Source organism: Mustela nivalis (genome assembly GCF_964662115.1).
Source record: "Mustela nivalis genome assembly, chromosome: 14".
Classification (NCBI taxonomy): domain Eukaryota; kingdom Metazoa; phylum Chordata; class Mammalia; order Carnivora; family Mustelidae; genus Mustela; species Mustela nivalis.
Genome location: NC_139033.1, coordinates 40,175,012 through 40,202,276, shown reverse-complemented (window position 1 = coordinate 40,202,276; position 27,265 = coordinate 40,175,012).

Genomic DNA, 27,265 nt, shown 5'->3' with positions numbered 1-27,265 from the left:
GTTTGGTGTATATGGAAGTGGTAAGAAGCTGAGAGGGATGGGGATAGAGATTTTCACTTGTGGGTTTTTTTTTTTTTTAATACCAGCTCTGGTTAAATCCTTTATTTTCCCTACCATTCACAATGGTAAACGTTAACTTGCCTACATGTATATCATCCATACAAGTCTGTTTTCCTCTCAGGGAGTCTTTACTGAAAAGGAAGCATTGGATTAAACAGCTTATGCCATGCGAATATTAGCTATCCCTAGAACATAGGGAACTGAATTATTCTTCATAATCTGAAGTTGAGAGTTCAACTGCCTACTTGCTTGTCATCAAGCCACAATCTTCTCAATTCTCACAATTCTTCTGAATTCTCAAAATGAGTGAAAGAAATGAGAATCCACAAGTATAATGAAAACTAATGGAGACGGTGAGACATTCTAATGGAGAGCACACCGGAAATATCACTGTTGTTTGACTTATTTACCAGAAAGCATTGTAGGATTTATTTGCGTGTATATTGTATTTAATGCCAGGGACATTTCTTTTTGACTCAGGCACTCTGTAAACAAAAATGTATTTCAGTTATCGTCTCCCAATAATGCATTTCTAGGGGCATCTCTCTCGGTTAAGTATCTGTCTTCGGCTCATGTCATGGTCCTGGGGTCCTGGGAGCAAGCCCCCTATCAGGCTCTCTGCTCAGCGGTGAGTCTGCTTCTCCCTTTCCCTCTGCTGTTCCCCCTGCTTGTGCTCTCTCACTTTCTCTGTCAAATAAATAAAATCTTTTTTAAAAATAATGCATTTCTAACCTTCCATTTCTGGTCTCCATGAAAAACATACACCCACCACCACCAGTGTTATCATCATTGCCATGACACAGTGCTAGCCAAAGCCACGTACTGCACTATCAAGGGAGAAAAGTTAGCAGAACCAGGTCTGGACAGTACCAGTGTTAAGCCTACACTGGCTTAGGCATAATTTTCACCAAACAAAACATATAAGAAGGTGTAAGACAAGAGTGGAACTACAAAGTGACCCGTTGAATGAAACTTTATTCTCTGAAACAGACACAGCTGCTGGATACTTAAATAGTTTCTCCTACTGTGAATTCCCTTTCCATCAAGTCTGCAGATGCCCTGGGCAAGTGATATGTGAGAAGGAACATGAAAGGGGAGTTGGGAATGGCAGAAGTATTTCTCAATTCTGCTGCCACAGGGTGGGCTGGATTATCATGTACATTTTATCTTCAGGCTCATGGGATCTCAGGACCACCAGCAAGAGAGCAATTTCTTCCAAAATCTCCTTACAAGTCCTTACAATATGCTTCACTGGCAGATTGAGTTCTCCGACCCATGGTCTAAGGCTTAGGTCTAAGTTTCAGAATTGAGGGCACGTTTGGCTCAGGTCATAATTCCAGGGTCCTGGGATAGAGCCCCACATCAGGCTCCCTGCTCAGTGCGGAGGTTGCCTTTCGCCCTCTCCCTTTGCCCCTCGGCTCCTCTCACAGATTTTACATACAGATTTCTCAACAGGACTCCGCAAACATTTTTATAACTCCTCTTGTTTCAATACCATAAAAGCCATCTTTTTCAGAAGGATTCACACAGATCTCTGTCAGCCCTGCTTGAGGACAAGAGTTTATCAGCACTTATCACTATCATCTTCCCAAAAGACAAAAATTTACCAAATGTGATATCAATGTTAGGGAACTTCAGGCCATGGGACAATTTAAACAATATTTACTAAAAAGTTCCATATCAATACTCTTCTTATTGATTGGGAATCAATAAGATATTTCATAGAGATAATATTTTATTTGTTCAATTTTTTTCTATCTGAAACACTTTTCTACCAGATATAGCTTATCTACCCTGTCTTTCTCTTTAATTTATTTGCTCCAATGTTACCTTTTAATAAGATCTAACCGGACCACACCATGAAAATTTACCATTCCCCAGAATTCCCAATCTGTCTTACTTTGCTGTGTGTTCCCCAAAACACTTATCATCTTTCATATAACCAACAATATAATTATTTAATAAGTTCAATGATTATTGCCTGTCTCTATGTCCTGTGATGAATGCTCTATGAAAGCAGGGATTGGATGAGATTGGTCAGTAATGTATCACCACTTAGTAGTACTGTGTTTTCATACACCTCAATGTTCAAAGCAGCAATGTCCACAATAGCCAAACTGTGGAAGGAGCTGAGATGTCCTCCAACAAATGAACAGGAATAGAAGATGTGGTTCGTATCTACAATGGAATATTACTCAGCCATCAGAAAGGATAAACACCTACCATTTGCACTGACATGGATGGAACTGGAGACGATTATGCTAAGTGAAATAAGCCAAGCAGAGAAAGTCAATTATCATATGATTTCACTCATATCTGGAACATAAGGAATAGTGCAGAGGACCACAGGGAAACTGAGGGAAAACTGAATAGGAAGAAATCAGAGGGAAATAAACCATGAGAGACTCAGGATTCTGGGAAACAGACTGAGAGGTATGGAGAGGGTATGAGGAGATGGGATAACCAGGTTATGGGTATTAAAAAGGGTGCGTGTTGTGATGAGCACTGTGTATTATACACAACTAAAGAATCATTGAACACTACATCAAAAACTAATGAGGTACTATAGGTTGGTTAACGGAACTTAAAAAAATTGTACTGTGCTTGGCATATGGCAGTCACTCAATAAGAAATTTGTTGTGTGAATAAATGAACGCATGAATGGATAAGCAAACTAAAAACAAAATGAATGGTGACAAATTACTGCTTTTTGGAAAGAATTTGGTTGATAGTAATCTGTTAAAACAGTAAGATATGATTTAACAAGAAAAAGAAATTGGAGCTGTCAAACAAAGCTACCTTTTAATTTTACAGTTTGTAGAGCACCATTTAAAAGTAGAAGTGATCATTAATTATGGAATACATATTTCCCTTATTGGTGGCATTTCTGACACATAAAAATTACATATATTTAAGGTATGCAAATAGATGTTTTGGCATATGTATACATTGTGAAAAAACCAGTACCATCAAGCTAAATAACATATCTATCACCTCCACATGGTGTATTGACAAGATTCAATGTAAGATCTATCAGTTGGGGCTCCATAATCAAAATATTTCCATAAAGATTTCAAGTTTACTATTACATCACCAACTACCCTCATTGTGTTATATATTAGATCTCTATAACTTATTCATCTTGCATAACTGACACTTTGTAACCTTTGACCAATATCACTCCATTTCCCCTTCCAGTCCCTGAAAAACACCAGGGAGTTTTTTAATTTATAATTTTGGGTCTTTCCCTTTTTGAGCTCACATTTTAATATAAAGTCCAACTTTTACACTTTTCTGTTTGCTGGGTGCAGGAATGATAGTCTTGGCCCTCGTGACTCTTGAGTCACAAAAGGACTGAGTGTGTGTGTTTTGTTAAGTAAGAATTGTTATTACTATTTAGAATCATTATATCCTTGTGTTCTGAGGCTCCCATATGTTCTAACAGTTACAGATATTGATTCATTTAAATGAACATACAGGAGGACGCCTGGGTGGCTCAGTTGGTTGGACGACTGCCTTCGGCTCAGGTCATGATCCTGGAGTCCCGGGATCGAGTCCCGCATCGGGCTCCCAGCTCCATGGGGAGTCTGCTTCTCCCTCTGACCTTCTCCTCACTCATGCTCTCTCTCACTAACTCTCTCTCAAATAAATAAATAAAATCTTTAAATGAACATACAGGATTATTTAACTCTTCGCTGTAACTTTAAATTTTCTTAGTTTTCTAGATTTGCCAAGGTGATTGTAAATTATTTTAATTATTTTTATTCAATGTACTATCTTAGATATCTGCAGCATGTAGGACTGCCTGGCTGGTTTTCAGTAGCCTGAGCAGCCTAAGTCAAACAACAAGTCTGGACATGGCTCCCACAGCCACACTACCTCTAGTCAGAAGTGGCTTATTCATCTCAAATTGTTATTTCAATCAACTATTCTATCTGGGTTATCCTATCATTATTTCTCAAAGATTTATTTTTTTACAGATGGGCAGCAATTTAGATGCTCAAATAGTTAACCTTTATATATGAAGAATAACCTTAGTACTCACTATGTTAAATTATCATGTATCTTCTCTATCTTACCAATTCTACAAATCTGATGATTTTACCTTGGTTTTACATGTTTTAATTTCTGGGAAGTCAACATATTTTAAATTCATTATTATATAACACTGGTGTAATGTTTTCAATATAAAAGTGGCAAAATTAACAATCAGTATATCATTTTTAAAAGATACTATAAACACTTTACATGTTTACACATCTTCTGTGATGCTAGCCTAAGTTGTATGAAATATAGTATATGACACGTAACAGCATATAGAATTTTCGTAAACATTACTGGAAACTCACATATGCCTTTCCTTTAGAACCTCTTATAATACTTACCCTTTTAAAGTATCATAGTGGGCAAATGGCCTTTAACATTCCACCTGTTCCCTTTGCCTACAAATCTAATTGTTACTGCTTGGTCACTTAAAACCTCTTCAAGTCTATTCCTCTGTCCTTTTCATATTACCCTCAGATATTTTCAAAAGCATTTGGACAGGGAAATAATTTATTTTTAATTGGACTGTATCCTAAAAAGCTCTGGTTTTAATTTGTGGAAATTCATATTAAAAATCAAAATCTGGGACGCCTGGGTGGCTCAGTTGGTTAAGCAGCTGCCTTCGGCTCAGGTCATGGTCCCAGCGTCCTGGGATCGAGTCCCACATCACATCAGGCTCCTTGCTCGGCAGGGAGCCTGCTTCTCCCTCTGCCTCTGCCTGCAATTCTGTCTGCCTGTGCTTGCTCTCTCCCCCTCTCTCTCTCTCTGATAAATAAATTAAAAAAAAAATCAAAATCTGAGGCTAGTGGCTCACACTGTATTATTTCATATGACCATAGGAAAAAAGTTGCTATGGTCTCATGCAACAATTATATTCTTTGGTAAGGAAAAGAAATTCTTTCTTAGGAATACATCAGAAATTATAAAGACATGGCACTTTTGACAGCATCAGCATACTCTTTCTTCTTTTTCTTTCAGCATACTCTTAATAGAGAATAAAAATAAGAAGGGAGAGTAAGTATATTCAGTTCTTTGAAATATCTATCTTATATTAAGTTTTCTCTTTGCAATATGTTAGTGTGTATCTGATTTAGAACACATATTTGTTGCAAAATCAGTCCTTCTTACACACACACACACAATGCTGCAACCAATTAAGGAAGTAGTAAACTTTAAAAATGGTATAAAGGCTAGTTTAGGAAAATTTTAAATTTAAAAATTTAAATTTATTTAATTTAAATTTAAAGTTACAACTGTAGCAGCTTTGGTAACTTTAGTTTTTATGTAAGAGTCATAGTCTTCATGGATTAAAATACATCATATTTGTATGTGTTTTGCATTCAGTGACAAATGCCCTTTTACTTCAGTAATGAAGTGAAGATAACCTGAAAAAATTAAGCTTTCCCCCCAAAATTAGATTACCAAAGAAATGTTATTGTTTTATTCTAGAAATTTAATTCTAGAAGCATGAGTTAAGGAAATCAAGAAGTCACAAATTTCCCAAATTTGTTAAATACATATATTTTTATACTTCTTAGTATAAATTTCTGTAAGTTTGGAATCAAAATCTTCCAAAATAAATTTCCACTGTATTTACCAAAGAAGTGATACGGCAGTTGAGTCTCTGATTTAGGGCACAGATACAATTAAAAGTAAGCATCCAAACTTTTGTTTTCTTCCTAACATTTAAATCTGGGGGGTTGGAAAAAAGAGATTGAAAATTAGCCACCATCTATGTCATCATAGCAGGTATGCTGTCATAGCATGCCGACCTAGCATGTATGCTATCCAATTCAAGGTGACTGTCAAGTTCCAGAATAGTTATTCAGAAATTAAATTTTATTTTGAGTGTAAGATTACAGTGAAAAACAAATTTTTGGTTTAAAACATAGTTTGGGGCACCAGAGGGGTTCAGTCAATTAAGCATCTGCCTTCAGCTCAGGTCATGAACCCAGAGTCCTGGGATGGATGGAGCCCTTGTCCAGCTCCCTGTTCAGTGGGGAGTCTGCTGCTTCCTCTCCCTCTGCCCCTCCCCACCACATGCTCTCTCTCTCTCTCTTTGCCGGTCTCAAATGAATAAATAAAGTCTTTGAAAAAATAAATAAATAAAACACAGTCCACTTCTTGGAATCTATCTAAAAATAAATAAAGATAACAACCCTTCAAAAATTTGCTTAGTCACCTTTACACATGTGTTCATTCAGAACAGTAATATTTTTATGCTTAAAAACAGTTTTTACACTTTTGCCGGAACAATTTTGTGTAAGTGCATTAAAAAAAAAAAATCCACTTAAAAAGAATTACCTTTCCTAATACATGTGATCTGCTCAACTAAAAGCAAAATGAAAAGAAAACAAAGAGAGAAAAGCTACCCAGGTTTTTCTCTCTGCTTTTGCCTGCCAGCAATTGTACACAAGAGCTCCACAAGCCTCAGGAGAGTTGCAGGAAAAATAAGGCCTAGATTTAATATTATTCCCTGTTTTCTGCAGCCCCAGAAAGTCCTCGATGGCTATTAGGGCAGCTCACTGCTATAAAATCAGCTGAGGCCCCCAAACCATGCTCTGCCTGTTCCTGCCTCCTGCCTCACTACCACATTGTGGCCAGCTAACCACTTTCTCTAGACTAGACCTGAATTTTAGGATACTTGTTGTCAGCAACATGGCAGAAATTTCAAGATACCGAGGGACACAGAGATCAGTTAAATGGCTATTCTACTGGCCTTATATTCTCTATAAATACATTATGTAACATTTAGATAATCTTAATATCACTCCACCTATCTATAGAATTTGACAAAGTTATTTCCTCCTTCTTCAAACATTTCTCACAGTTTTTATGATACCCATTTGCTCAGTTCTTCTTCAAGCTCTGCTGGTTTTCCTCATCTTCTCAAACTATAAAATTTTGAGTGCCCCAGGCTCATTATAAATTCATTCCTTAGGTAACCTAATAAATCCATGACTGCAAAGACTATCTATATGCACTGACACAAATTTGCATTTGCAGTCCAAATGTTTCTTCTGAATTCCAGGCACCAGATCATTAAATAGCACCAACATCTCCATTTGGATGTCCAACATGCCCCTGGTCCTCAATAAGCTCAAACTTGAATTCAGATGTCAGCCATGACCACCCCTTCCCACAGACCTCAGGACACACCCCAAGGACTTCCTGCTTTTAGGAAATGATCCATCTTTCTTCTGGTTTCTCAAGTCAATGAACTGCTTTCACCATTGACTCCTCTATTTCTCCCAGGACCCAATCCATCAGCAGATCTTATGAGTTCTACCTTCCAAGTACATTGACAACCTTACCACTTCTCACTACATCTACCACTACCTTAGTAGCCCAAATCACCATTATCTCAAAAGCCTCCTAGCTGGTTCTCCCTTTATCTACCCTTGCCTTCCCTCCATTCCATTCTCATTCTTCTTTCAACACACATGTTAGATCACAACTATTCTCTGGCCAAAAGCCTTGGTGGTCCTCCATTTCACACAGCATGAAAGCCAAAAACTTTACAAGATCCTGTATGATTCTCCCCCCATTCCTTTACTTCTGATTTCATCTTCTCCAACTCCCAGATTGACTCTATTCCAGTCACACTGGTAAGGCAAACACCCAACTGTGCCAGAGCCATTTACTTCCTATTTTCTCTCAGGAAATGGTGTCCCTACATGTGTAACTGAATAACTCCTTCACTTCCTTCAGACACTAATGTCAATATAAATTTTCAGAGAAGTACCCTAACCACCGTTTCTAGAAATTCTCCCCAGCACCCTCTCCCTTTTACTTACTTTCCCCCCCCAAAACCCTTATCATCATCTGATGTATTTATATTTGACTTACTGACTTTCTCCATCCCCTCCCAGCACTAGGCTATAAACTCTATAAAAAAACAGGACTTTTATTTAAGGTTGTATCCTTACATGTACAATAACGCCTGGCACGTGGTAGATGTTTCTTTGTAAATCTGAGCCAGAAGAAGATTTACTGCAAAGTTAATGGAGCTTAACCTTAACTCCCCTCACTTGACATGAACCCCTTGCAAGTACTGGGAATTGTTGGAAGGTGTTCAGTATTCTAGGTGGTGAGAGGGAGGCCAAGTTAGAATTATGAAATATGTAAGCATGAATGGAAAATTGCCTGAAGGAATGTCAGATGAGACCTCAATTACTAAGTCTTCAGTAAGTTGTCATAAGTTCTTTATTCATTCTAAATAAAAGATTATTCTCATCCCAAACCTGTTTCCATCATTTCGTATTCTCTTTTTTTAAGTGAATCCTCCTATTTATATAAAGTCTCACAAAAACAGCATCTGCCAAAATAGATTGCTCAGATTTCCAAGAAGCAGAGGGCAGAGCAGTTTGCTTATATTCAAGTATCCTCTTCACAAAAGGATATTTAGACTGCAAATGACCACTCTTGGTTCAGAAATTACTTACCCTAGCAGCATTTCCATGGCAAGGTAGGTTTATTTTATTTTATTTTATTTTATTTTATTTTATTTTATTTTAGGGAGTAAGAGAGAAAGAGGGGCAGAAGGAGAGGGAGAATCTTAAACAGATTCCACGCCCAGTGCAGAGCCTGACTCCGGGCTCAGTCTCATAACCCTGAGATCATGACCTAAACCCAAATCAAGAGTCAGACACTTAACTGAATGAGCCACCCTGGTGCCCCAGAAAAATGGGTTTAACTGGGAGGTCACTCTCTCTTCTTTAGCACCAACATTAAAGAGTAAATTAGTATGCATCTTATACAAAAATTCTTATAGAAAATTTGTAAATATTGCATGTATCTTTGGGTGCAATAATGTGAATTATTAAATTTGAATCCACTAAAACAGAAATGCAGGCCATGGTAGAACTCATTTTTAAAAAGGAATAAACAGTCACAATTTTTAATTTTCATCTTTTCTAAAAAGATAGAGAAAACAAATAATTAAAATACATGATGGATATTTTAAAAGATTTTATTTATTTATTTTAGAGAGATGCAAGTTGGGGGAGGGGGAGGGGAGATAATCTTCAAACAGACTCCCCACTGAGTTCGGAGTCCTGTTCAGAGCTCAATCTCACATGACCAAGATTTGGATGCTCAACTGACTGAGTTACCCAGGTGCCCCAAAATATATGGCAAGTATTAAAAAAAATCTTTAGGTCCATAAAGAAAAATTGATCCAAACATGTTTTCTTTAAATTATGGACATCTCGGAATTTTCTACATCTTATTGTTTGGATATATTTCAAACGCTTCTAATTTTTGTTTTGCTTTGTTTTCTAAGTCATAAATTCTGCTTTGTTTTTCTTTTGCTTTCCTTGGGTCTTTGTGACTATTGTTTATTTTGGTGAACACGAATGGTTAGTTCTTTTATTTTCATTCTTTTATTATTACTAATGAAATTCTGTAAGGCTAGACATTTGACTTCAAATAATTTTTGTTCCATAAGTCTTAACATGTGGTTTTCTTTAGATGGGTTTTTTTTTTAATTTTAAGTTTATCTTGAAGTTCATATAAATGGACTTTTGAATTATTTTTGAGCAATGAATTATATAGAAGTATTTTTTCCCCTACACTTTCATAAGCATTGTGTGCAGAAAGTTCTGAGGAGCAAAGACAACTGTAGGAGTGAATATACTCAATGTAGAGATATGGATCTTTAATGAAGGGAACCAGAAATTCTTGGAGAAATGGTTGATTCCAATGGGGAACACAAGGAGCCCAAAATATATTGTGTCAGAAAGAGAGGAAATTAGGAAAAATAAAATAGATGGAGGCATGTTCCAAGGAGGCAAAAGCCAGTTTAAAAGGGTTTCTACTGGCCAAATCTGGACAATTTGAGCACCCCCCCCCAAATAAGGAGCAATAATTGATGGGGCGCCTCGGTGGCTCAGTCAATTAAGTGTCTGCCTTCAGCTCAGGTCATAGGATCAAGCCCCATATCAGGCTCCCTGCTCAACAGGTAGCCTGCTTCTTCTCCCTCTGCTCCTGCTTCTGTGCTCTCTTACTCATTTTCTCTCTCAAATAAATAAGATCTTTAAAAAAAAAAAAGTATAAAACTGATCAAAGATCTTTTTAAAAATAGGAATCCTTAAGTTTATTTTGATAACATGTAGAGAAATAATTGAGTAGGAAAGAAGGGAGGACCTTCTTTACAGCAAAATGTCAATTACTGACTGGTAAACATGAAGAGAATGATGGAATTGGAAAATCTTCATTTTGTAGCTATCATAGTAAAGATTATGAGAAGACTCAACAATTTATGCTAAATGTAGGGGGAAATTGTGTCAGCATAGGACGTGTATACCATTTTAAAGTGTCTCCCCACGTATTACTTTCTATCTACAATGGAAAAAATAAAGAGTACATAGTGAGAAAATGGAGATCTTAATTAGGTAATTAAAATCAACATCACTACCGAAGGGGACATGGTGTGCATCTGGGTGGGATACCCTGAGAAGGACAAATCTCACTAATGGGCTATTTTGCCCTAGAATGTCTAATCTGAATTTAACCATGAGAAAACACCAAACAGCCCAATAAAGATTATTAAAAACAAAGGCAGGAAGAGACTATCCTTCAAAAGCATCAATGTCATCAAAGACAAAGACTACAGAAATATTTCAGGTTAAAGAAGACCTCACAAACAGAAGCACTATCAGATCTTAGAATGGATTCCTTCACTGGAGGGAACAATTATGTTGGAAAGGACAGCATTGAGTTATCTGACAAAATGGAAATATGGATTATAGATTAGATGAAAGCATTGTGTTAATATGACACTTACTGAAGCTGATAATTGTACTGTGGATACATCTAAGAACTCTCTCTCTCTCTTTTATTTTTTTAATAATTGTACTGTGGATACATTTGAGAACTCTCTTATTCTTAGGAAATACTCACTGAGGTATTTAGTGGTCACTTAGAAGTAAAGAGCCTTGATGTATGCAACTAACTCCAAAACCGTTCAGTAAAGAAACCATTCAGAAAAGACACACGCACACATGCGGAGCAGATGCAAATGATGAAAAATAAAGCAAATGGGAAACATTTTCACCATAGATGAATCTGGGTAAAAGGTTGTATGAGTATTCTATGTGTTCATATTTTGGCAGCTTTTTTGTAAGTTTCAGATTATGTTGAAATAAACTGTTAAAAACCCAAAAATGTTTTCATGGGGTTGGAGTTTCTCTTGTATTTAGTTTAAATAACTGTTCCTAGTTTATTATTTGATGTTTGGAAATTTTGGCCTATAAAACATCTGCTTTTTGACATTTATTGGCATTTTCTTTGAAAGTTGATTTTTATAAACTTCTGTGGACATTTGAAAAGCAGTTGTTCTTGGTTTGTAAAAATAATTTTTTCTTTGCTTACAGAAACTTTATGAGAGTTATGGTATGTTGTATGAAGAATATTTGCTCACAAATCTTACATTTTCAATGTGAATTTAACCATTACAAAGTACCATGCTTTGTCTTGTTTAACACTTTTTTGGTTTGACTACCTGCTCTAACATCAAAATCCTGACTTCCGCTTTCTTTGGGTCATTACCATCTCTGTTCAATTTTAGTTTACAGTTAAATACAGTCACAACTTACCCTAAGTCTTTTTGCTAAAATTTTACTGATTATCTCTTGATGAGTAATGTTTACCCGTTAGATTTCACATAATGATTCGTGAGAATGCTTCTTCAGACCCTCTATGTTTAAAATTGTTTATCTGGGGGCATCTGGGTGGCTCAGTAAGTGAAGTGTCTGCCTTCATCTCAGGAGCTTGGGTTTGAGCCCCTTGTTAGGCTCCCTGCTCAGTGGAGAGTCTATTTCTCCCTCTCCCTCTTCCCCTACCCCCCATTCATGTACACACTCTCTCTTCCCCTCTCATATAAATAATAAATCTTTAAAATTAAATTGAATTAAAATAAAATAAAAAATTACTTATCTATAGTCCTTTATTTAAGGGACAGCTTGCTGGAATCTAAACCGCTTGATTCACACTCATTCATGACTATCTTATTAGTGTTTTTTCATTGTGTTCTGGTAGAGTGTTGAGCTTATTCTTTTGGTTGTGGTATTTTACCTACATAAAACTTGGGGCTTTTGAGTTATCCTTCTTCTCTTACCTTCTAGAGATGAATTCTGTGAGGTTTTTTTGGTTTTTTTTTTGTTGTTGTTGTTGTTTTTTGTTTTTTTTTCCTTTTCTCATCTGTAGTAGTAAGTGGGAAGTAGGAATTCTACCAGAACCAGAGCCTTGGGCACTTTTCTAACCTCTTCAGTTTCTGTGTCCCTAAAACATGGACACATGCTTCAGAAGATTACACAAGATTTAAATAAGACTCCTATGTTAGAAACTTCGTGTACTGCTTGGCAGACAGAATATACTCAGTACATATTAGTTCTGTTTAGTCACTGGTACCTGTTAGGTTGAGGCCAAATCTTCATTCATCAGGACGTGACCTGTAGTTTAGGCTCTTCTAGTCACATAAAATAATATTTCTGAAGAAAACTAATGTAGACACAATTTACTTCCTGACATCAAGAAACATATTTGGTTTTCTGGCGACTATACTTTAATGGCAACTCAAGTCATATGACTGAGCCCAAGGGAATCACATGACTGTCTTCCCCAGCCCCCTATGTCTTCATGTATGTGTGTCTGTCTCTGTGTCCCCATTTTTAAACTTAGGACCCAACTTGATCTCATTTTAACTTGATTACCTCTGTAAAGATCCTATCTCCAAATAAGATCACATTCAGGGGTACTAGGGATTAGATCTTAACAAATCTTTTGGAGGAGATAAAATTCATCCCATAATAGCTGCCTTCTAATAAATGTGATTTTTCTTCTTTAAAATATTGAAAACTGCATTTAAAGGTGAAACATTATCAGAAATATCACTTGGAAATATAATATCCACAAATGCTTACTTTTTAATAGTCATTAAGATAGATATAGATATAGATATAGATTTAGAGATAGAGATATCTATAGATATACCTATATAGATATCTATAGATATCTCTCTCTATATATATCTACCTTAGAATAAGGGCCTTTTAGCTATTGTAAGACAGAAGAAAGGAAGGGGTGTTAACATGACATCTAGGTTGTCCTGATTATTAGTTGGTTCTTTCACATTCATTTAAGATTCCATGAGCTGAGATCTGTGTAACTACCATGTCTAGGACACTTTAGAATAATCCCTTCTCTTAAACTAAGTCTTGAGCTGAGACAGTTTCCTCATTAAAAACCTCACAGATATAATTATCTCAGTGCCTGAAATAGTTTGTGCCAAAATCTGAGGAGGGAAATCATCAATGCCTTCCTCATTAAACGGATGCAACACGATTAATTCCAAGTTTGCTTAATAGTCTTTACTAATGGGTAGATGGGGCAGTATGAGAAAGTTCTCACTACCTGGTAGGTTTTATTTATACCAAACAGATGTTACTGCAATGTCTTGGCACTAGCAAAAAAAGGGGAAATGTCCTCATAAAAAATATCCTTGTTTGGTAGTCTTTGCTGAGCTTTTTAGGTACAAGTTTAGAATATATTATCCCAAGGGTCTTTGGATTATACTTAGTTGATGAGAAGCCAAAAAATAAAATGTTATAACAAAATCGCAAGAGAAAGGATTGTCATATTTGGAAGCTTCTCATGTTTATAATATTACTCAAAACACACATGGACTTTAGAACACTATCTCACCCTAATTTTTCTTAAATAACATGGAGTGACCTCAAATCTTAAAAGGACTTTGCAGATTCTAGATATAGTTCATTTTTTATTCCTAGAATAGTTGCACAATAAAAAGAACTTTCATTCTCAAAGAATTACAAAATTTTACAGAAATACACATTGACCAACTACATGTCAAGTTAAAATTATTCCCAATATAATATAGCATTGAGGGAAAAATTGAAACACATGGTATTTCTTCAGGGTTAAAAATCACTGATTCAGTGAGAAGTTAATGGGAGTTCTTTGATAAAAGGGTGACATAGCAGCAAGTTTGAGAAAGGAGGCCAAGTCATCTCTACTGAGAGATTCAGAAAACTATTGGCACACTAAAGCTTTGGGAAACCCTACAGCGAAGAAATTCTCTCTCTCTCTTTAAAAATTTTATTTATTTATTTGACTGAGAGAGCGAGAAAGAATGCGTGCACAAGCAGCGGGGGCAGCAGGTAGAGGGAGAGGAAGAAGCAGGCTCCCCACTAAGTAGGGAGCCCAGTGCTGCTGGATCCAGATCTTGACCTGAGGGGAAGGCAGGTGCTTAACTGTCTGGGCCACCCAGTCTCCTCTGTCTCTCTCTTTTTCTCTTTCAATTCCTTTTAATTCTAGCATTTTGAAAATCATTTGTCTAGAAAACCAAACATGCTTTAACACCTACTGATAGCTCATATCCTAGAAAAAGAACAAGCCAGGGTATTTACTTTTTATTTTAAGCAGCTCCTAAGACTCATCAGCCCAAGAATATGCTGAATGTGTGTAATTCTGTCTACACTCGCTTCAGTTTCTGTCTGCATTTCAGTACAAGTGACTTCTTATTTATTATGCACTTTCTACATTAAGATGGAAAGGAATCTTCTATTATGATTTATACTTCGACTAAAATTCAGTAAAGCCAGCACAAACTCTCCGAGAGATTTGCATTGTAAAACCTTTGATCTCCTAGTAACTGATCTACTCTTTCAGCAAGCTCAGGCAATAGCTGCAGCAATAGGAGGAGATTTGATGTGTTTTGGGGTCAGGAAGGAGGCCCGGGAGAAGAGGGGGACTGGGAGAAAGTTCAAATGTAGACTTTCCTCCTCCATCCCTGCGCTGATTGGACACCCAGGTCACAGCAAGGGACTCTCCCTGCTACTGCAACCAGACTTCTCTCTTGCACCCTCCCTAGTACAGACCCTCAGGCTCACCCAGCTCATTTTCAACCGGCACTGCAGGTCTCTGTGAAAACGTGATTTCCTCTGGGATGCCGTCCTAAAGCTCCCCAGTCTGAGTTACATCCCCTCCCCTCCTATTCTTTCTCAAAGCACAGAAATAATTTCCCCATCCGATACTAATCTTTGTGCTCATGTACCTCTCTCCCCAAGAGAACTGATTTTAACAGTGAGAACTTTATCTCCACCACTGTTTATGGCAGGTGTCTAGCCCAGTGTTTGCCAAGTCAAATGTGCCCGGAAGATGCCTGTTGAATGTGATTGTCCTTGAACTTCCGCAATAGCCCTAGGTGGCTCTAGAGTTAAATCTGGGAAATGGGTCAGAATTGCCAGCAGGAGTGGCTCAGGCGGGCCCCTTTCTGTCCTTTGTTCCCTCCCCTTCCACCCAGACTTTTCTTTTGTCTGCCTTCCACTCCCTTGTCAAAAGCAGTTATTGTTTGCATTTCTTCTGGGCTGGTCCATTTTCCCTCCTTCCTTCCACCAGGCACTTCCAGAGTCATAGCCACTGCAAACAGGTCATTGTTTCCATCTCTCTGGTCTCCAAACTGCAGGGGAGAGCTTGGGAAGGAGATGGTTGCTCAGGAATCCTTCAAGTGAGAAATGATTGCTGTAAGGGCAAAACCAGAGAAGAGTCGGAGCAAAAGGTCTGAAGGAAGGGTAATTTCTTTACCTTGCAATGTGCATGTGTGTTAGGGATGATGGGTGGCAAAGAGGACTCTAAATGGTAGTTTGAGTGAGTCGGAGTTAGTATTAGCAGAAATTACATGTATTATAGGAATAACATAGGAAGAGAAGAAAAACTCAAAATTTGGCTTGTCCATGTAAAACTAATAAAATACAATTTGCAATAATATGCTCATTGGGATAATGTATATGCTTAATTACCATACATTAATCATCATTAACTATTAAAATAAAGTGCTATTTTTACTTGATTACACTTGTTCATGCAATTCACATATACATATATAAACGCACACAAGTACAAATTACAAAATTACATAACTATACAATAAGGCATTGAGTATATATACAACCATGAATTATTCTCACACACATTTGCTGGGCATTTTCATGCACAGTGAATAGTTTATCTGTATTTAGGAAAGTAGCAGCAGAACTGAGAAGGGAGAATTAAATTTTATAGATGCTTCAAAGAAAAAAACTCCAAAACTTATAGATAGTATCAGCCATCGGATATAGGTATAGTGAAGGAAAGGCAAAAATCATACATATCTCTGAAGCATCTCCTGCAAGACTGGGTGTGTGGGTTTCACCCTCTATCTTTGGATGGGATTGTAAAGGCAGAATCATTGGAAGGGAATTAGATCTTGATAGGAGACACTTTCAGGTACCTCCCTTATCTCACCTACACTCACAAAGATACCTTTACTCAAAATCTCCTTGGCATGTGAAAAATGAAGAAGCAAGAAAATAAAGGGTCAAGTTCTCCTGGTCCACTCTAGGTTAAGTTGTAGGATATTCAGAGTATTATGGTGTCTACTCAGAATATGACCTCCAAGAATAAAGTTTTAATTACATTGATAGTCTAATGGAAAAGCAGAATTGACGAGAGAACATATAAGATTTTGAAGACTATTAACTTTGAGATGGAGGAAAATAAAGCATATTGAAATAAGCAATTTAACAACCTTGACCACATAGCATTGCTAGTTATTTATAAGCCAGATACAGAAGATAGTTATAAAAGGGTAGAGAAGGGGCACCTGTGTGGCTCAGTGGGTTAAGCCTCTGCCTTTGGCTCAAGTCATGATTTCAGGGTCCTGGGATCGGAGCCCCAAGTTGGGTTCTCTGCTCAGTTGGGAGCCTGCTTTCCCCTCTCTCTCTGCCTGCTTCTCTGCCTACTTGTGATATCTTTCCCTCTCTCTCTGTCAAATAAATAAAATCTTAAAAAAAAAAAGGGTAGGTAAGGAAAGAGGGGGATCAGTTAGATAGTTTTCATGAACAAAGAGTTCAGATAAGCAGAGAGCTTAGACAGCATATTGAAAGAGAAGAAAAGTCAATGGATGAGAGGCTGAAAATGAGTCTCTATTATACATAATAGAAAAATAAGATTGATAATAGAAAATTAGTGTTGGTGGAACAATTGTATAGAAAATTTAAGATGTGGGTTGATACATAGGTAAGTAAGAAGACGGGCAATATACTTATGAAACCTTAGCAAATTTCTTGGCAAATCAGTTTTATTTCCTGTATAACAGAAAAAAAAAAACTGCATTGATGAGATCCAAGTGCTAAGTAGCACAAATTATACCTTTCCTAAGATACCAGAAGATATTATTACCAAAGAAGGAGCTCAGTTGGGTGGCTCAGTCAGTTAAGCGTCTGCCTTTGGCTCAGGTCATGATCCCAGGGTCCTGGGATTGAGTCCCAACTCAGGCTCCTTGCTCAGCAGGGAGCCTGCTTCTCTCTCTGCAGCTCTCTGAGCTTCTGCCCTCTCTCTGACCAATAAATAAAATGTTTTAAAAAGGGAGGGGGGTACCTGGGTAGCTCAGTGGTTAAGCCTCTGCCTTCGGCTCAGGTCATGATCTCAGGGTCCTGGGATCGAGCCCCGCATCGGACTCTCTGCTCGGCAGGGAGCCTGTTCCACCCCACCAACCACCGCCTGCCTCTCTGACTACTTGTGATCTCTGTAAAATAAATAAATAAAATCTTTAAAAAAAAAAAAAGATGGAGCTTCCTGATTTTTTTTTTTTTTTAAGAATTTTATTTATTTCAGGGTGCCTGCATGGCTCAGCTGGTTAGGTGTCTGCCTTCAGCTCAGATCATGATCCCAGCGTCCTAAGATCAAGTCAGACATTGGGCTCTCTTCTCAGTGGGGAGCCTGCTTCTCCCTCTCCCCCTGCCAGCTGCTCCCTCTTGTACTCTCTCTCTCTCTCTGTCAAATAAATAAATAAAAATCTTTAAAAATATAGAATTTTATTTACTTATTTGAAAAAGGAAGAAAAAGAGGGAGATTGAGAGAACAGGAGAGACAAGGGGCAGAGAGAGAAGCAGGCTTCTCGCCAAGCAGGGAAGAATGATGTGGGGTTGATCCCAGGACCCAGAGATCATAACCTGAGCAGAAGACAGATGCTTAACTGAATAAGCCACCCAGGTACCAGCTTCCTGTTATTTCTACCTGTATGTTCAAAGATAGCTGCAACTTCATGGTGAATAATCCTGTCCCCCAAACATTCAATATTATTCTGCTGGAAACTTCTCCATATCATGGAAAAAAATCCATCTATTTGAAGAAATCTGCCTTGACATCCCAGAACCATTTCACCTGTAAATTCTGAGGTCTTAAAATTAGAATCTACTTCCAATTGTGACTTTATGATACATATAAGTTCTAGGAAAACTCCAGAAAATTATACAATAACTACAGTGACATGAGCTATGATGATTAACAGGTTTAAGTTCTGGGATAAAGAGTAGTAACAAAATTTTTTTAAGCAGCAAATTTTGTTAATTTCTAATAAAACTTGTATGACAAGTATAGGAGATCTTTAATTTTTTTTCTTAAATAGATATATGGGGACAGAAGCAAAACAGTAAATGAGAAAAAATTATTTGGATATGAGTCCTATATTTTGGCAAGCAATTAATCAGAAGGAGAATATGTTGCTTAAGAGTATTAATTGCCGGGACGCCTGGGTGGCTCAGTTGGTTAAGCAGCTGCCTTCGGCTCAGGTCATGATCCCAGCGTCCTGGAATCGAGTCCCACATCGGGCTCCTTGCTCAGCAGGGAGCCTGCTTCTCCCTCTGCCTCTGCCTGCCATTCTGTCTGCCTGTGCTCGCTCTCTCCCCCTCTCTCTCTCTGATAAATAAATAAAAAATCTTTAAAAAAAAAAAAGAGTATTAATTACCTTGCATGGCTTTGACTACACTAGCATGGACTTGTTTTCTAACTTCTGAATCCCTGGAAATGAGAACTAAAAAAGATCTTTATAAAACAGTCTTAATTATATTTGTAATTAAGTCTACTTCAAATATTTTTCTAAGTTTTAAAAATAGCTGGGACAATCATATTTTATTTCTTTTCTTTTCTCTTTTATAGCTTTCTTCCTCTTCCTCTGAAGACAGGAAATCCAAACCATCAGATGGAACTCTTGGTTTTTTTAGTTTTCATTTTTTCCTTTATAAGGTTCAGAAAAACTGAGATTAATTCTTACCAGTTGCCCTCCAAAGTAAAAAGTCAATTTCCCAAACCAGGTCTTAGACAACAGATTCTCAAACATGCTGCACATCTGAGTAAACAGAGGAGTTTAAAAATATAGGTAGATAGATAGATAGATAGATAGATATCTACATATATATATGGCATATATGGTGCGAGGGGCATTTCCTCAGAGATTCTACCAGGTTGGTCCATTGTGGAGTCTGAGTATCAATATATTTTTTTAAGCACCTAGGACTGATATTCACCACCCTAGACCAGTTGTTTTCACACTCAGGAAGGAAGAAAGGAAGGTGAGCCCTGAAAGCTTTAAAAGAATTCTCTTCCATTTCCCAGATGCACAATGTCCAAATGTATGCTCTTTTAAAATTTAATGCTTGAGGATGTGACTGGGGTTAAGGCATCAGTATGAGGTGCTTTCCTATTTTCTTTCACAGCCACCCTTCAAAAAGGCTCCTCTCATACCCTTCGAGAATCTTCTATGTATGCTGCATTGCTCTGAGGAGTACAATGTCTGGTGAAGCAAACAGAATATTGGACATATGTGATATAGGAAAGCCTCCTCTAACCCACAAATCATTAATCACCTTCATCCAGCTCATGAAGAGGCATGTTGACTTATTAACTTCAGATAATTATTTATCAAAATTTGAAATGTATTTAGACCAATGTGACCAATTGTGTACTAATTATAATTATAGAGATAACTCAAGAAGAAAAAATTAACAGAGACTTGTGTAGCAGTAATATTAATAGATAAGAAATATACATTTCAATGTATTTTCATATTTAACTTGTTATGAAATATATTAGGATGATTAGTAAAAGACCTCCAACCATAAATATATTTTACATTAGCATAGAATTGTGTCAGTGTAGTAGGATGAATATACAATTTTAAGAGAAATGGAAAGATGCATATTTTATATTGTTAAAGGATAGTTCAGAGTCTTTTTAGCTTTAGTTTCATTATTTCGATTTACATATAATAAAATGCACTATCTAACATATGTGGTAATTGTATACAGCCAAGTATCCTCTAATCTAATTAAGATATAGAACAGTTCCATCCCACTAAAAGGTGTACCCCATTCCTTTCCAACCCATATTCTCCTCTAACCCCCAAGCCCTGACAACCTCTGATCTGTTTTTAGCTCACTCTTGTTTCACACTCACTTGGATTTCATATAAAGGAATCTTAAATGGAATGTAGATCTTGTGTTTGACTTTTTAACTTATCATGATATTTTTAGACCCACCCATGTTGTATGTTCCTTTTTAGGTCCATGAAGAATACCAGTGTGTTTGTCACTCCTCAACTGAAGAACAATTGAATTGTTCCCAATTCAGAATATGTGACAATATTCATTTTCAAAGCTTCATGTGAATATATGCTTTTATTTCTCTTAGGTAGATACATAGGAGTAGGATTGCTAGATCATGTATCAAGTGTATGTTTAACTTTGTTAAATATTGCCATGTCATTTTCCAAAATGGCTTTGCCACTTTGCATTCCCACCAGTAACATATGAGAGGTCCTGCTGCTTCACATTCTCACCAATATTTGACATTGACAGCATTTTTAACTTCAGCCATTCTAGTAGGTATGTAGTAGTATCTCATAGTGATGCTGACCATCTTTCTTGTGCTTATTGATGACCCATGTATTGTATCTTGTGAAGTCTGTTTTGATCTTTCTGCCCTTCTCACATTGGATTGTCTTTGTATTATTGAGTTGTTAGAGATTTTATATACTGTAAAAACAAGCCCATTATCAAATATTTTTTGCAAATATTTTTCCAAGTTATGACTTGTCTTTTCATGTTCTTAACCATGAATTTCGAAGAGCAAAATTCTAATTTTGATGAAGTCCATTTTGTCAATTATTCTTTTATAGTTTATGTTTTTCACATCTTATTGAAGGAATTTTTGCCTAACCCAATGTCACAAATATTTTTTTACAGTTTCTTCTAGACTTAATAATTTTGTCTCTTACATAAGATCTATAATCAATTTCCACTGTCCTAAAAAGGTTATTTAGAACAGTTTTTTTGAGCTTTATCATAACCTGTGGCAAAAGGATTTTTTGGTATGTCTTATTCTACTATTCTGAAAACTCTCTCCCCAAATGGTTTAATTTAAAAATGTTGCTACTTTCTATTCACCTGAATTCACCCATATCTTTTGCAACTCCTAAATTTCTGGTGAAAAATTGTAGGTGTCATTAGTACATACAGTTTTTCAAAATTGTTTAAAAACATACTTGAACAAAAATATTTGAAGAGTTATTCTAAACCATCATTTATCTTTGGTTCCAATGGCAAATAGGGATGCTGTGTGCTAGTGCAGAGCCTTTGTTCTTTTGTTTTTGTTTTTGTTTTTTCTTTCTTTTTCTGAATCATTCTCATCTGCCAAAAGCTTCCTTAACATGGGATTTCTATTAAATACTGCACAAAAAAATCAAAATTGGATAAACCAAAAAGCTATGATATGAAATCATGTTTATGATATAACATGAGAGCTGTGGGAGTCTGGACTCATGATTCATTGTGAAAAATCTCCATGAAACAATATGAGACCATATGTAAGTAGCCTCAAAAAACAAAAGCTTATGGCTTAAAGTCATCCAGACCAATTTCCAGCTTGTGGCTGTATTCTTTTTATAAATAACTTAGAAATCCTCTGGATTCATTAATACTCATATTCAGAGAATACTGACCATTAGAAAATTCTTTATTATATTAGGTCAAAACATGTCTGCTTCTAAATTTCCATCCATGAGTTCTAGGATTAATCTCTATAGACACACAAAAAATTCAGCCTCTTCTTTAGCATTCTAATAATATCTTAAGAGGGTTATCATAATCTCCTTTCTCAACTAGACTTCTCCTAGTCCTTTAAGTCTTCCTTGGTTTCAAGGAATTTATCATTGACTGATCTCTTCTGCAAGCCTCTAATTTGTACTGATTCATCTTCATGTTGGTTCTCCATACTCTGGCTCTATCAGGCATTGCTATTCCCTTTGGATCTCAGCCCCCTAACTCCCTGATATGCCATTTGGCACACCCGAGTTGTGTCTTGAAGCTCCATGCAGATCCATATTTCATTATCTCTGATAATGGCTGGGGCTTCACATATACCTAGAATATCTATAAAATTTAAGGTATCTATGCAAAATCCTGCCCCAGGGCTTAAAAATCTAACTGTAGACATACATAATGGAGAAAACTGGGCTTAATAAAACATATGATTGAAAAGTCACAAGGACTTCAGTTCATTTAGACACAGTATGATGGAGTTCAGAAATTAACAATCATCTGTGCTCGCTTCGGCAGCACATATACTAAAATCAGAAATTAACAATCATCTAGCAACAACTTGCATACAAGACATAGTAATAGATGTTTTCCTTTCCATAAACCATGCAGGAAGCTTTTTTTTTTTTTTTTTTTCATTTTATATATGAAAAATCCTAGAATCTTTCCAATTTCAGCTCTGACAAGTAAAGAGCTTGGAAGTTATCACTCCCATCTTTATAATAAGAAAATAGCTGAACACACGAAAAATCAGTGACTATTCTTAGACCCCTCAGAGAATTGAGGCAAACTACCCAGGCAAACCGCCATCATGAAATCTGGAGAGATAGATGAATGCAGAGAATCACAGCTGAGATCAGCTTACCTGGAGCCATAAACTGACAGAAACAGTTATATGACAGCTTTCAAGAATTTTTGGAGGCAGAGTGCAGATGGGCTTGAGAGCAAAAGAAACTTATGAAGGCCTTCATTTTAGTGGATTTCCCTTCCTTCCAGAAACCCTATGGGTTCTCCCATATTGGATGCTGTATTTTTGAAATGTTTTATATGATAAGCAAATGAATCAATCAGAACTAACTAATCTCTATGAATTTATAGCACCCAACAATAAAAATGTTAAGTGTGCCAAAGATTTGCAGCCTTGAATCAAGGATGCATTGGCATCACTATGATTCCAAGATACCCAGGAACTAGAAACTATGCTGGGGCCATAAGCTCATTTTCCTAATCATTCAGGCCTGCCACTCTCTTTCGAATCTTGCAGAACCATGTCAATGCTTTAGGATCAAGAAGCATAAGGCATTTCTAAGGGCTCTAAATTTATTTTGACAAACTGCCCAAACTTTGTAGTTCTATTATGTGGATGTTTAAAGACTATGATCCTTAGGACTATGATCCCTTTCATTCCAGAGCTATCAGAAAGGTGAGAAAATACCTTCTAGACCTGATCTAGGAGGCCCTGGGAAAGAGAGGGCTGATGGAGAATTCTGTGATCTTAGAGAATGGCACAAGTATGGTGGACACCCTTGGAGGCTAAGGAGAAAAAAAACAACAACAACTGGTTATTTGGAGGATTTTAAGAGAATCTAAGGAAACATAAGGGAAATTCAACTGGTTAAGTAAGATGGATAGGGATTTATTTTCCTTTTCCTTTTTCCTTTTTTTTTTTTCTTAGAGTTTTGCCTCTGTTCTGTTTTGTATAGCTAATATATTTTTCTGGTAAAGGTTAATTTGGGGGTAATAATCTCACCTTCCCTTTATTTGCCAGAGTTCTGAGGTTGATGTCATGTTAAGGCTAAGCATTAATTGAACTTTCCTGCATTCCTTTATCTTTTAAATAATCCCTTTAAACCTCCACTTTTGTTAATTTGCTACTTTTCCCCATTAGATAGATATGTCATTCTCTCTCCCTCGTCTATGGATGAAGAACATAGGGCAAGAACAGCAAGACCAGATCTATAACTAAGTATAACTAGATGTTGAGGGTTCTCAAAGAGAAATAAGAAGGAAGATGTTGATTAAACATTTCCACAAAACAGAGACCCCATTGATAAGCTAATTTTTTCTCATTTTCCCTGACATTTTGCCCCACAATATCCATCACATAAGATGGGGTTTTATTTAGGAAAGACCAGAAATCAAAATGGAATTATAAACAATAAAATAATGGGGTTTTTTATGTAAACTTTGTTTATAACATCAGCACATGACCACCATAAAAACAATAACAATACTGGACCTAGATTGATGGAATGACCAGACACAAACTCTAAATAAGTTAAACAGGGCATTAAATAAATTTATATATGTAGAAGTATGGAGGAAGGTTAACATAGTCAGGACACATGGAAGAGACATGTAAGCATGTTAGCTTCTAGGACCAAGAGGTATCCAGATCCCTAAATCTTCCCTGGCGTGCACATCTGCAAAGGTTACTATCCATGTGATTAAGATCCATTTCAGGTTTTTTGATGCCCGACCATTTTCCATTAAGTCCAGATCAAAATTGCACGTAAGCTGGTCTGGATTTGAGCCACAATCAGCCCATCTGAGCCAGTGCACCTCATCGATCTTGGAGTTATACAATCGATACAAGAATGGATTACAAGGCACAGGACAGTTCACTCAGCATAATCACAGTTCACATTTATCATCCCCGGCCTTATTAGGCCAACACAGTTGACTGCAAGTATGTCTCTCAGCACCACACAGCAGAAGTAGAACAATGGTCAGCTAACAGCACATTTCAAAGAGTCTCGCCACCAGATCTGCCAATAGATACAAAGGCTTATTTTAAAGTTACTCTTTTACTAAATTATAAATGTTCATACTTTCATTTCTATATTATCCCTACAAGCAATACACAACTATTAAGATTCTGTTAAGATTCTTTTAAGATTCTGATTCAAGTCAGATGTGGCCTTCCTTAGTGTCACCTTAGAAGATAGTAAAAAGTGGATACTGGTCCTCCTAAAAGGCCACTAAGCATTCAAAACAGAGCTAGCGGTTCTGAGACCCTCAAATCTTGTTTGAGGTTTCACATAATCATTGAACATCTCTCCTTTCCACCACAAAACCATGCCTAACATAACCCTAAACACACCTGGCACCAAGTGTCTCTCCCTCCTATTCCTGTCCAGGGAGATAGATCCACATCCACATCTGCATCTACATCAGTATGTCTATGTCTATCTAGGGATTCACACACACAGACACTCACACATATATGTATATACATATATATAGCATATAATATATCTATTAACTTATATCATACCTGTAATATACTATACTATGTAACTTTTATGCATTACACTTTCATCAAAATGAAATGATTAATGAATGAGCATAGTAATAAAAGCTATATCTTATTAAGCAACTATCTATAGATAAGTTCATCAAAAAAAAAAATGCCTAGTAGATATTCTGTGACTATTGAGTGTACCAGTAGTTTTGAGCAGTGACTAAGCCTCTTTTTTTTTTTTAAAGATTTTATTTAATTGTTTGACAGAGAGAGATCACAAGCAGGCAGAGAGGCAGGCAGAGAGAGATGAAGGGAAGCAGGCCCCCTGCTGAGCAGAGAGTCCCATGTGGGACTTGATCCCAGGACCCTGGGATCATGACCTGAGCCGAAGGCAGTGGCTTAACCCACTGAGCCACCCAGGCGCCCCGTGACTAAGCCTCTTTATGGCATTTCTAGAAGTCTAACATTTTTCTCATCCCCACAACAGGTTCAAAGTAAAAATTCCATAACCTCAAATTCCAGGACCACATCAAGTTAATTCAGGTCCAGCCTTTTTACTGGCATAAGTTCACCTCCTATTTTTCTGACAACTACGGGGATCTCTTCAGATGATTACTGAAGGAGTAAGGGAGGGAGGGTGGGGGAGTAAGGCAATAAACCTCATCGGGCACCCTCCAAGGACAAACCATCCTTGAAATCCAAGAGGTGGGAAAGAAGAGGGTGAGAATATGATAAACACATTATGCTCGGAACTCTTAGAATAGAACTGTGGTATGATGCGGACATCTGGATGGCACAGTTGGTTAAGCATCTATTTGCCTTTGGCTGAGGGCATAATCCCAAGGTCCTGGGATCCAGTTCCACATCAGGATCCTTTCTCATTGGGGTGGGGGGAAGAGCGTGCTTCCCCCTCTGCCTGCCACTCCCCCTGATTGTGTATTCTCTCTCTCTCTCTGACAAATAAATAAATAAAATCTTTTAAAAAAACTATAAATAAGGAATAGAATTTTGATGGTTGAGAGGTGTGTATTCACATGAAGTGTGAGCTTCTATGCTTACTTGGATCTGCTCTGTGGTGGCCCTGGGTTTCTCATCACTTACTGGAAAGAACCATATCCCTGGAATAGTCAGCCAGACAGGTGGCAAAATTAAAGGTGATGGGGTAGGGTAACTCAATCATTTCTGAAAGCTCATTGTCCCTTTCCTTACTCTCTAGTCCTTGTCTTCAGCTGATTAGTTAACCAGTTTCATTAATGATAAGTTGCAGATGATTGTTGAATATCACCATTACAGCCTCTCTAGAAATGGGCTATTTTGGGGTTGGAACTAGCTTGTTACCCCTAACTGCTAATCCTAGGACTTCTTCTTACTTGGCAAATATAGACACACACCCCAGTCAAGATAATAAAGTTTTGTAATCAGGGACCTGGTTTCCAAAAGAAACAGCTGTTAATATAACAAGAGGCCAATATCTCAACCAAAATAATTATTTCATATTTTTTGGCTAGTTAATAGTTTTAGAGACTTACAAGATACCAGACCCTTGTTAGGTGCTGTGATAAAGGAGCAAATAAGATGTAGTCCTTACCTGAATTTAACTTTTTAAAAATAGTCCTTAAAATCAGCTCTAAGTGTCTTTTTTTTTTAAGAGAAATCTTAATTCAAAATTTTTAATTTTACTGAATGTTTGTGTTTCCCCAAAATTCTTATGCTGAAACTCTACCACTCCTCCCCACAACCAGGTGATGCTATTAGGAAGTAGGGCTACTGGGAAGAAATTAGGGTTAGATAAGATCTGTGGTGGAGTTCCCAGGATGGAATTCATGCCTTTGTAAGAAGACACTGAAGAGCTCGCTCTCCCTCCCTCCACGAGGAGAGGGTCACAGCAAGAGGGTAGCCATCTGCAAACAAGGAAGAGAACTAAGAACCAAAATCTACCAGTGTCCTGATCTTGGACTTTCCAGTTTCCAGAACTGCAAGA